This window comes from Abramis brama, assembly GCF_963993115.1.
Source record: "Abramis brama genome assembly, chromosome: 6".
Lineage (NCBI taxonomy): Eukaryota > Metazoa > Chordata > Actinopteri > Cypriniformes > Leuciscidae > Abramis > Abramis brama.
Window position 1 is genome coordinate 18079868 of NC_139968.1, and position 12984 is coordinate 18092851.

Consider the following 12984-nt stretch of genomic DNA (forward strand, 5'->3'; position numbering starts at 1 on the left):
CAAACTCACCAACCGACGAAAATTCAAATCAAAATACCTTGAAGACTAAACCAAACTGCCTTCTATATACTATATTAGCCAATGAGACTCATTTAAACTAATGAACTCTAAACTCATACACTTATAAACTAATTAACTTATAAACTCATGAATTCATAGACTTATGAACTCTTAAACTCATAAATTAATAAACTCTGAACTCTTAAACTCATTTAAACTTATAAACTCTAAACTCATTAAAACTTATAAACTCTAAACTCATTTAAAACTTATAAACTCTAAACTCAAAAACTCTAACACTTATAAACTCATCAATTTATACACTTAAAAACTCTAAACTCATAAACTCTGAGTGTGTGTGTGTGTGTGTGTGTGTGTGTGTGTGTCACACACACACACACACACACACTAAACTCATTTAAACTTAAACTCTAAACTCATTTAAACTTGTAAACTCAAAACTCGTAAACTACTTTAAACTTCAAACCACTTTAAACGTTTTAAGTTTAAAGCTTCAAGCTCCCAAGCAACTCCATAGCAACCAAACTTGAGTACCCTAGCAACCGTTTTGCAAGACCTATATCTCTGTATCAGAACATCGTATAGAGATGAGGTTTGGCTCTTTTGACTCATGCTAGCAAACAGCACTTCCAACATGCTACACATGCTAGCAGTGAATAGCTACATGCTAATATCAATTAGTTAAGTGCTAAATCATACCAAGATCATGCTAAGGACTCTATAAAAACTCCATAGTAACCATCTATGACAACTACCAACCACCTAGCAACACCATAGCAACCGCCCAGAACACCCTAGCAACTGACTAGCAACCGCCCAGAATACCTTAGCAACCGCCTAGCAACATCATAGCAACCACCCAGAACACCCTAGCAACCGCCTAGCAACACCATAGCAACCACCCAGAACACCCTAGCAACCGCCTAGCAACCACCCAGAACACCCTAGCAACCGCCTAGCAACCACCCAGAACACCTTAGCAACAGCATAGCAACCACTCAGAACACCCTAGCAACTGCCTAGCAACCACCCAGAATACCTTAGCAACCGCCTAGCAACACCATAGCAACCACCCAGAACACCCTAGCAACCGCCTAGCAACCACCCAAAACACCCTAGCAACCACCTAGCAACCACCCAGAATACCCTAGCAACCGTCTAGCAACAGCATAGCAACCACCCAGAACACCCTAGCAACCGCCTAGCAACCACCCAGAATACCCTAGCAACCGCCTAGCAACACCCTAGCAACCACCCAGAACACCCTAGCAACCGCCTAGCAACACCATAGCAACCACTAAAAAACCCTAGCAACCGCCTAGCAACCACCCAGAACACCCTAGCAACCACCCAGAACACCCTAGTAACCGCCTAGCAACCACCCAAAATACCTTAGCAACCGCCTAGCAACACCCTAGCAACCACCCAAAACACCATAGCAACCGCCTAGCAACCACCCAGAACACCCTAGCAACCAACCAGAATACCCTAGCAACCACCCATAACACCCTAGCAACCGCCTAGCAACCACCCAAAATACCTTAGCAACGTCTAGCAACACCATAGCAACCACCCAGAACACCCTAGCAACCGCCCAGCAACACCCTAGCAACCACCCAAAATACCATAGCAACCGCCTAGCAACCACCCAGAACACCCTAGCAACCACCTAAAATACCTTAGCAACCGCCTAGCAACACCCTAGCAACCACCCAAAATACCCTATCAACCGCTTAGCAACACCCTAGCAACCACCCAGAATACCCTAGCAACCGCCTAGCAACACCATAGCAACCACCCAGAACACCCTAAACTAAACTAAATTAAACTTCAAACTATTTTAAACTTTCAACTATTTTAAACTTTAAACTAAATTAAACTTCAAACTATTTTAAACTTTCAACTAATTTAAACTTTAAACTAAATTAAACTTCAAACTATTTTAAACTTTCAACTAATTTACACTTTAAACTAAATTAAACTTTAAACTACTTTAAACTTTAAACTACTTTAAACTTTAAACTACTTTAAACTTTAAACTACTTTAAACTTTTTCAAACTTTATGGTCCAAACTTTCTCAAGCCAACTTAAAGTTTGTCTCGACGAACTTTCGCATCTAGTTATTATTATTATTATTCCGAGACTAAAATTTCTATATGAAACTCCTCCTAGAGCTTTAACTCTACATACTCCAAACTCGGCTCAGACACTCAAACTGATCTGACTCGCGTTGCTATATCTTTTCAGACTGATCGGACTTACGGTTTTCCTAAAAATGACGATCAAAACTCGGAAAAACTCCCATTGACTTACATTGGGGAGTTCTAAAAACATTTGAATCCAAACTGCCGTTTTCACACACACAGACTCCAAAGGGCCTGACAGCCCTGCGTCTCTCCCTCTCTCTCTCCCTCAGATGATTTATATTATCAAGCAACCAATAAGTAATGGCCTAAAATCTTCATAGCCACACCATAGCAACCAGTTTCAGCACCCTAGCAACCACTAAGAGCTCCCTAGCAACCACCCTAAACCAAAAAAATTTTTTTTTTACATTTTTTTGTATTTTTTAAAGCAATATTGCACTCGTGGCCTTGCGATATTGCTCCATGCTTGTGCCTATTCGGCCATAGGCACGAGGCCGAAGGCCGAGTGCCGTACTGAAGGCACTCGTTATTAACTCCATATAAACCATCTTTGACAACTACCAACCGCCTAGCAACACCATAGCAACCACCCAGAATACCCTAGCAACCGCCTAGCAACACCATAGCAACCACTCAGAACACCCTAGCAACTGCCTAACAACCACCCAGAACACCCTAGCAACCACCCAAAATACCTTAGAACACCCTAGCAACACCATAGCAACCACTCAGAACACCCTATCAACCACCCAAAATACCTTAGAACACCATAGCAACCACCCAGAACACCCTAGCAACCACCCAAAATACCCTAGCAACCGCCTAGCAACCACCCAAAATACCCTAGCAACCATCCAAAATATCCTAGCAACCGCCTAGCAACCACCCAGAACACCCTAGTAACCACCCAGAACACCCTAGCAACCACCTAGCAACCACCCAGAACACCCTAGCAACCACCCAAAATACCCTAGCAACCGCCTAGCAACCACCCAGAATACCCTAGCAACCACCTAAAATACCCTAGCAACCACCTAAAATACCCTAGCAACCGCCTATCAACCACCCAAAAGACCCTAGCAACCACCCAAAATATCCTAGCAACCGCCTAGCAACCACCCAGAACACCCTAGTAACCACCCAGAACACCCTAGCAACCGCCTAGCAACCACCCAGAACACCCTAGCAACCACCCAAAATACCCTAGCAACCGCCTAGCAACCACCCAAAAGACCCTAGCAACCACCAGAAATATCCTAGCAACTGCCTGGCAACCACTCAGAATACCCTAGCAACCGCCTAGCAAAAAACTTTCTGGTCCAAACTTTCTCAAGCCAACTTAAAGTTTGTCTCGACGAACTTTCGCATCTAGTTATTATTATTATTCCGAGACTAAAATTTCTATATGAAACTCCTCCTAGAGCTTTAACTCTACATACTCCAAACTCGGCTCAGACACTCAAACTGATCTGACTCGCGTTGCTATATCTTTTCAGACTGATCGGACTTACGGTTTTCCTAAAAATGACGATCAAAACTCGGAAAAACTCCCATTGACTTACATTGGGGAGTTCTAAAAACATTTGAATCCAAACTGCCGTTTTCACACACACAGACTCAAAAGGGCCTGACAGCCCTGCGTCTCTCCCTCTCTCTCTCCCTCAGAGGATTTATATTATCAAGCAACCAATAAGTAATGGCCTAAAATCTTCATAGCCACACCATAGCAACCAGTTTCAGCACCCTAGCAACCACTAAGAGCTCCCTAGCAACCACCCTAAACCAAAAAATTTTTTTTTTTACATTGTTTTGTATTTTTTAACGCAATATTACACTCGTGGCCTTGCGATATTGCTCCATGCTTGTGCCTATTCGGCCATAGGCACGAGGCCGCAGGCCGAGTGCCGTACTGAAGGCACTCGTTATTAAAGATTTTAAGAACTCTATAAAAACTCCATAGTAACCATCTTTGACAACTACCAACCACCTAGTAACACCATAGCAACTACCAAAAATACCTTAGCAACCATCTTGAACACCCTAGCAACATCTAGAAATGCTCTAGTAACCACCAAATATACCCTAGCAACCACCCAGAACACCCTAGCAACTGCCTAGCAACCCCCCAGAACACCTAGCAACTGCCTAGCAACCACCCAGAACACCTAGCAACTGCCTAGCAACCACCCAGAACACCTAGCAAACAGCCAGAACACCCTAGCAACTGCCTAGCAACCACCCAGAACACCTAGCAACTGCCTAGCAACAACCCAGAACACCCTAGCAACCGCCTAGCAACACCATAGCAACCACCCAGAACACCCTAGCAACTGCCTAGCAACCGCCCAGAATACCTTAGCAACCGCCTAGCAACATCATAGCAACCACCCAGAACACCCTAGCAACCGCCTAGCAACACCATAGCAACCACCCAGAACACCCTAGCAACCGCCTAGCAACAACCCAGAATACCCTAGCAACCGCCTAGCAACACCATAGCAACCACCCAGAACACCCTAGCAACCGCCTAACAACACCCTAGCAACCGCCTAGCAACCACCCAGAACACCCTAGCAACCGCCTAGCAACACCATAGCAACCACCCAGAACACCCTAGCAACTGCCTAGCAACCACCCAGAATACCTTAGCAACCGCCTAGCAACACCATAGCAACCACCCAGAACACCCTAGCAACCGCCTAGCAACCACCCAAAACACCCTAGCAACCACCCAGAATACCCTAGCAACCGTCTAGCAACAGCATAGCAACCACCCAGAACACCCTAGCAACCGCCTAGCAACCACCCAGAATACCCTAGCAACCGCCTAGCAACACCATAGCAACCACCCAGAACACCCTAGCAACCGCCTAGCAACACCATAGCAACCACTAAAACACCCTAGCAACCGCCTAGCAACCACCCAGAACACCCTAGCAACCACCCAGAACACCCTAGTAACCGCCTAGCAACCACCCAAAATACCTTAGCAACCGCCTAGCAACACCCTAGCAACCACCCAAAACACCATAGCAACCGCCTAGCAACCACCCAGAACACCCTAGCAACCAACCAGAATACCCTAGCAACCACCCATAACACCCTAGCAACCGCCTAGCAACCACCCAAAATACCTTAGCAACCGCCTAGCAACACCCTAGCAACCACCCAAAATACCCTAGCAACCGCTTAGCAACACCCTAGCAACCACCCAGAATACCCTAGCAACCGCCTAGCAACACCATAGCAACCACCCAGAACACCCTAAACTAAACTAAACTAAACTTCAAACTATTTTAAACTTTCAACTAATTTAAACTTTAAACTAAATTAAACTTCAAACTACTTTAAACTTTCAACTATTTTAAACTTTAAACTAAATTAAACTTCAAACTATTTTAAACTTTCAACTAATTTAAACTTTAAACTAAATTAAACTTCAAACTATTTTAAACTTTCAACTAATTTACACTTTAAACTAAATTAAACTTTAAACTACTTTAAACTTTAAACTACTTTAAACTTTTTCAAACTTTATGGTCCAAACTTTCTCAAGCCAACTTAAAGTTTGTCTCGACGAACTTTCGCATCTAGTTATTATTATTCTTCTGACCCTAAAAAAATCTATATCAAACTCCTCCTAGAGCTTTAACTCTACATACTCCAAACTCGGCTCAGACACTCAAACTGATCTGACTCGGTATGCTATATCTTTTCAGACTGATCGGATTTACGGTTTTCCTAAAAATGACGATCAAAACTCGAAAAAACTCATTCAAAAACTCCCATTGACTTACATTGGGGAGTTCTAAAAAATTCAAACCGACAAAAATTTAAATCTAAACACCTTGAAGACTAAACCAAACTGCCGTTCTATATACTATATGAGCCATTGAGACTCATTTAAACTAATAAACTATAAACTATAAACACTTATAAACTAATTAACTTATAAACTCATGAATTCATAAACTTATGAACTCTTAAACTCATAAATTAATAAACTTTGAACTCTTAATCTCATTTAAACTTATAAACTCTAAACTGATTTAAACTTATAAACTCAAAACTCAAGAACTCATACACTTATTAACTCATCAATTTATACACTTATAAACTCTAAACTCAGACACACACACTGAGTTTATGAGTGAGTGTGTGAGCGAGTTAGTGGGTGTGTGTGTGTGTGTGTGTGTGTGTCTGTGTGTTTGTGTGTTTGTTTGTGTGTGTGTGTGTGTGTGTGTCTAACTTATTTATCTATCTCTCAAACTTCAAACTACTGTAGACTACTGTAAACTTAAAACCACTATAAACTTCTTAAGTTTAAATCTTCCAGCTCCCAAGCAACTCCATAGCAACCAAACTCGAGTACCCTAGCAACCGTTTTGTAAGACCTATATCTCTGTATCAGAACATCGTATAGAGATGAGGTTTGGCTCTTTTGACTCGTGCTAGCAAACAGCACTTCCAACATGCTACATATGCTAGCAGTGAATAGCTACATGCTAATAGCGATTAGTTAAGTGTTAAATCATGCCAAGATCATGCTAAGAACTCTATAAAAACTCCATAGTAACCATCTGTGACAACTACCAACCACCTAGTAACACCATATCAACCGCCCTGAATACCATAGCAACCCCCCAGAACACCCTAGCAACCGCCTAGCAACCACCCAAAAGACCCTAGCAACCACCCAGAACACCGTAGCAACCACCCAAAATACCCTAGCAACCACCCAAAACACCCTAGCAACCGCCTAGCAACCACCCAAAAGACCCTAGCAACCGCCTAGCAACCACCCAAAAGACCCTAGCAACCACCCAAAATATCCTAGCAACCGCCTAGCAACCACCCAAAAGACCCTAGCAACCACCAGAAATATCCTAGCAACCGCCTAGCAACCACCCAGAATATCCTAGCAACCACCCAAAACAGCCTAGCAACAACCCAGAACACCCTAGCAACCGCCTAGCAACCACCCAAAAGACCCTAGCAACCGCCTAGCAACCACCCAGAACACCCTAGCAACCACCCAAAAGACCCTAGCAACCACCCAAAATACCCTAGCAACCGCCTAGCAACCACCCAAAAGACCCTAGCAACATCCAAAAGACCCTAGCAACCGCCTAGCAACCACCCAAAATATCCTAGCAACCACCCAAAACACCCTAGCAACCGCCTAGCAACCACCCAAAAGACCCTAGCAACCACCCAAAACAGCCTAGCAACCACCCAGAACACCCTAGCCACCACCTAGCAACCACCCAGAATACCTTAGCAACGCCTAGCAACACCATAGCAACCACACATAACACCCTTGCAACTGCCTAGCAACCACCCAGAACACCCTAGCAACCACCAAAATACCTTAGCAACCGCCTAGCAACACCATAGCAACCACCCATAACACCCTAGCAACCGCCTAGCAACCACCCAAAAGACTCTAGCAACCACCCAAAATATCCTAGCAACCACCCAAAACACCATAGCAACCGCCTAGCAACCACCCAAAAGACCCTAGCAACCGCCTAGCAACCACCCAGAACACCCTAGCAACCGCCTAGCAACCACACAAAAGACCCTAGCAACCACCCAAAACACCCTAGCAACCACCCAAAACACCCTAGCAACCGCCTAGCAACCACCCAGAATACCTTAGCAACCGCCTAGCAACACCATAGCGACCACCCATAACATCATAACAACCGCCTAGCAAAAAACTTTCCGGTCCAAACTTTCTCAAGCCAACTTAAAGTTTGTCTCGACGAACTTTCGCATCTAGTTATTATTATTATTCTTCTGACCCTAAAAATTTCTGTATCAAACTCCTCCTAGAGCTTTAACTCTACATACTCCAAACTCGGCTCAGACACTCAAACTGATCTGACTCGAGTTGCTATATCTTTTCAGACTGATCGGACTTACGGTTTTCCTAAAAATGACGATCAAAACTCGAAAAAACTCATTCAAAAACTCCCATTGACTTACATTGGGAGTTCTAAAAAATTCAAACCGACGAAAATTCAAATCAAAATACCTTGAAGACTAAACCAAACTGCCGTTCTATATACTATATTAGCCAATGAGACTCATTTAAACTAATGAACTCTAAACTCAAAACGTGTGTGTGTGAGAGAGAGAGAGAGCGTGTGTGTCTATGTGTGAGTGTGTGTGTGTGTGTGTGTGTGTGTAAACTCAAATACTCGTACACACTCATTTAAACTTATAAACTCTTAACTCAAAAACGTGTACACTTATAAACTCTAAACTCATATAAACTCTGAGTGTGTGTGTGTGTGAGAGAGAGAGTGAGTGTGTGTCTATGTGCGTGAGTGTGTGTGTGTTTGTGTGTGTGTGTGTGTGTGTGTGTGTGTTAATGAGCTTGTCTGTGTGTGTGTGAGTGTGTGTGTGAGAGAGATAGTGTGTGTGTGTGAGAGAGAGTGAGAGTCTGTGCGTGCGTGCTTGTGTGTGTGTGTATGTCGAAAATTTAAATCTAAACACCTTGAAGACTAAACCAAACTGCCGTTCTATATACTATATGAGCCATTGAGACTCATTTAAACTAATGAACTCTAAACTCAAAACGTGTGTGTGTGTGTGTGAGAGAGAGAGAGAGAGTGTGTGTCTATGTGTGAGTGTGTGTGTGTGTGTGTGTGTAAACTCAAATACTTGTACACACTCATTTAAACTTATAAACTCTTAACTCAAAAACTTGTACACTTATAAACTCTAAACTCATATAAACTCTGAGTGTGTGTGAGAGAGAGAGTGTGTGTCTATGTGCGTGAGTGTGTGTGTGTGTGTGTGTTAATGAGCTTGTCTGTCTGTGTGTGAGTGAGTTAGTGAGTGTGTGTGTGAGAGAGATAGTGTGTGTGTGAGAGAGAGAGTGAGAGTCTGTGCGTGCGTGCTTGTGTGTGTGTGTATGTCAAAAATTTAAATCTAAACACCTTGAAGACTAAACCAAACTGCCGTTCTATATACTATATGAGCCATTGAGACTCATTTAAACTAATAAACTCTAAACTCATACACTTATAATTAGAATAAGTGTATGAGATTAACTAATTAACTTATAAACTCATGAATTCATAGACTTATAAACTATTAAACTCATTAATTAATAAACTCTGAACTCTTAAACTCATTTAAACTTATAAACTCTAAACTCATTTAAACTTATAAACTCAAAACTCAAAAACTCATACACTTATAAACTCCAAACTCAAACTCTTGAGTGTGCGTGTGTGTGTGTCTGAGTGTGTGTGTGTCTGAGTGTGTGTGTGTCTGAGTGAGTGTGTGAGCGAGTTAGTGTGTGTGTGTGTGTGTGTGTGTGTGTGTGTGTGCGTGTGTATGTGTGTGTGTGTTTATCTATCTATTAACTTATCTATCTACCTGCCATAAACTTCAAACTACTGTAAACTACTTTAAACTTCAAACCACTTTAAACTTCTTACGTTTAAAGCTCCCAGCTCCCAAGCAACTCCATAGCAACCAAACTTGAGTACCCTAGCAACCGTTTTGCAAGACCTATATCTCTGTATCAGAACATCGTACAGAGATTAGGTTTGGCTCTTTTGACTCATGCTAGCAAACAGCACTTCTAACATGCTATACATGCTAGCAGTGAATAGCTACATGCTAATAGCGATTAGTTAAGTGCTAAATCATACCAAGATCATGCAAACAACTATATCAAAACTCCATAGTAACCATCTGTGACAACTACCAACCACCTAGCAACACCATAGCAACCACCCAGAACACCCTAGCAACCGCCTAGCAACACCAGAACACCCTAGCAACTGCCTAACAACCACCCAGAATACCCTAGCAACCGCCTAGCAACACCATAGCAACCACCCAGAACACCCTAGCAACTGCCTAGCAACCACCCAGAATACCCTAGCAACCGCCTAGCAACACCATAGTAACCACCCAGAACACCCTAGCAACCGCCTAGCAACCACCCAGAATACCCTAGCAACTGCCTAGCAACCGCCTAGCTACCACCCAGAATACCTTAGCAACACCATAGCAACCACCCAGAACACCCTAGCAACCGCCTAACAACACCCTAGCAACCGCCTAGCAACCACCCAGAACACCCTAGCAACCGCCTAGCAACACCATAGCAACCACCCAGAACACCCTAGCAACCGCCTAGCAACCACCCAGAACATCCTAGCAACCGCCTAGCAACACCATAGCAACCACCCAGAATACCCTAGCAACCACCTAGCAACCGCCTAGCAACCACCCAGAATACCTTAACAACCGCCTAGCAACACCATAGCAACCACCCAGAACACCCTAGCAACCGCCTATCAACCACCCAAAAGACCCTAGCAACCACCCAAAATATCCTAGCAACCGCCTAGCAACCACCCAGAACACCCTAGTAACCACCCAGAACACCCTAGCAACCACCTAGCAACCACCCAGAACACCCTAGCAACCACCCAAAATACCCTTGCAACCGCCTAGCAACCACCCAAAAGACCCTAGCAACCACCAGAAATATCCTAGCAACCGCCTAGCAACCACTCAGAATACCCTAGCAACCACCTTGCAAAAAACTTTCTGGTCCAAACTTTCTCAAGCCAACTTAAAGTTTGTCTCGACGAACTTTCGCATCTAGTTATTATTATTATTCCGAGACTAAAATTTCTATATGAAACTCCTCATAGAGCTTTAACTCTACATACTCCAAACTCGGCTCAGACACTCAAACTGATCTGACTCGCGTTGCTATATCTTTTCAGACTGATCGGACTTACGGTTTTCCTAAAAATGACGATCAAAACTCGGAAAAACTCCCATTGACTTGCATTGGGGAGTTCTAAAAAATTCAAATCCAGATTCAAACTCACCAACCGACGAAAATTCAAATCAAAATACCTTGAAGACTAAACCAAACTGCCGTTCTATATACTATATTAGCCAATGAGACTCATTTAAACTAATGAACTCTAAACTCATACACTTATAAACTAATTAACTTATAAACTCATGAATTCATAGACTTATGAACTCTTAAACTCATAAATTAATAAACTCTGAACTCTTAAACTCATTTAAACTTATAAACTCTAAACTCATTAAAACTTATAAACTCTAAACTCATTTAAAACTTATAAACTCTAAACTCAAAAACTCTTACACTTATAAACTCATAAATTTATACACTTATAAACTCTAAACTCATAAACTCTGAGTGTGTGTGTGTGAACACACACACACACACACACACTCTAAACTCATTTAAACTTAAACTCATTTAAACTTATAAACTCAAAACTCAAAAACTCACAAACTGTGTGTGTGTGAGACAGTGAGCATGTCTGTGTGTGAGTGTGTTAGTGAGGGTGTGTGTGTGTGTGAGTTAGTGAGGGTGTGTGTGTCTGTGTGTGAGTGAGTATATGTGCGTGAGTGAGTGTGTGTGTGTGTGTGTGAGTTAGTTAGTGTGTGTGTGTGTGTGTGTGTGAGAGAGTGTGTGTGTCTATGTGTGTGTGTGTGTGTGTGTGAGAGAGTGTGTGTGTGTCTATGTGTGTGTGTGTGTGTGTGTGTGTGTGTGTGTGAGAGAGAGAGTGTGTGTGTGTCTGTGTGAGAGCGAGTTAGTGTGTGTGTGTGTGTGAGTGTGTGCGCGTGTATGTGTGTGAGAGAGAGAGTGTGTGTGTGTGTGTGTGTGAGATAGTGAGCATGTCTGGTTGTGTGTGTGTGTGTGTGTGTGTGTGTGTGTGTGTGCATGTGTGAGTGTATGTCCGTGAGTGAGTGTGTGTGTGTGTGTGTGTGTGAGTGTGTGCATGTGAGTGTATGTGCGAGAGTGTGTCTGTGTGTGTGAGAGAGAGAGTGTGTGTGTGTGTGTGTTAATGAGCTTGTCTAAGTGTGTGTGTGTGTGTGTGTGTGTGTGAGTGAGTGAGTTAGTGAGTGTGTGTGAGAGAGAGTGAGAGTCTGTGTGCGTGCTTGTGTGTATGTCGAAAATTTAAATCTAAACACCTTGAAGACTAAACCAAACTGCCGTTCTATATACTATATGAGCCATTGAGACTCATTTAAACTAATGAACTCTAAACTCAAAACGTGTGTGTGTGTGTGTGTGTGTGTGTGTGTGTGAGAGAGAGAGAGTGTGTGTCTATGTGTGAGTGTGTGTGTGTGTGTAAACTCAAAAACCCGTACACACTCATTTAAAATTATAAACTCTAAACAGCCTAGCAACACCATAGCAACCACCCAGAACACCCTATCAACCGCCTAGCAAAACCCAGAACACCCTAGCAACCACCCAAAATACCTTAGCACCATGTGTGTGTGAGAGTGAGCGTGTCTGTGAGTGCGTGTGTGTGTGTGTGTGTGTGTGTGTAAGTGAGTGAGTGTGTGTGTCTGAATGTGTGTGTGGATCAAGAAAGACAGAATCAAGTAATTATGCTTCAAAAACTATTTTATTTAGTTAATGCCAATTTGGATCGCACTTAGTCTGGAACCTCACCCGTAAGCAAGTCAAACTGGAGTAAAATGCTCCAGAATTACTCACTCTTGGGATCACTGGAACACTCAAGCCTTTCCACCACGTCAAGGTGGCGATCCTTGGAAAGGACATTCACTCTCCATCCATTCCTTATCTAACAAACAAACAAACAAACAAACAAACACACAGTCTATATGTAACACATTCACACACACATGCACACAAGAAGTAGACAATGTGAACAGTTTTGTAGTATACATTTATTTGTATTAGCATTTTTTTCTTGAAATAAAGATGTTATCTTACAGCAGGGTTGAATGTGTGATGCAGATTAGTGATGATATATT

At 42.8% G+C, this 12984-nt stretch overlaps 1 protein-coding gene across 1 annotated transcript in view; it reads left to right on the forward strand.

Annotated features, from left to right (window-relative positions):
* LOC311085859 (uncharacterized protein) overlaps positions 1-12984 on the forward strand; it is an 89089-nt gene that overhangs the window by 23519 nt on the left and 52586 nt on the right. The gene's annotated exons all lie outside the window — the stretch shown is intronic.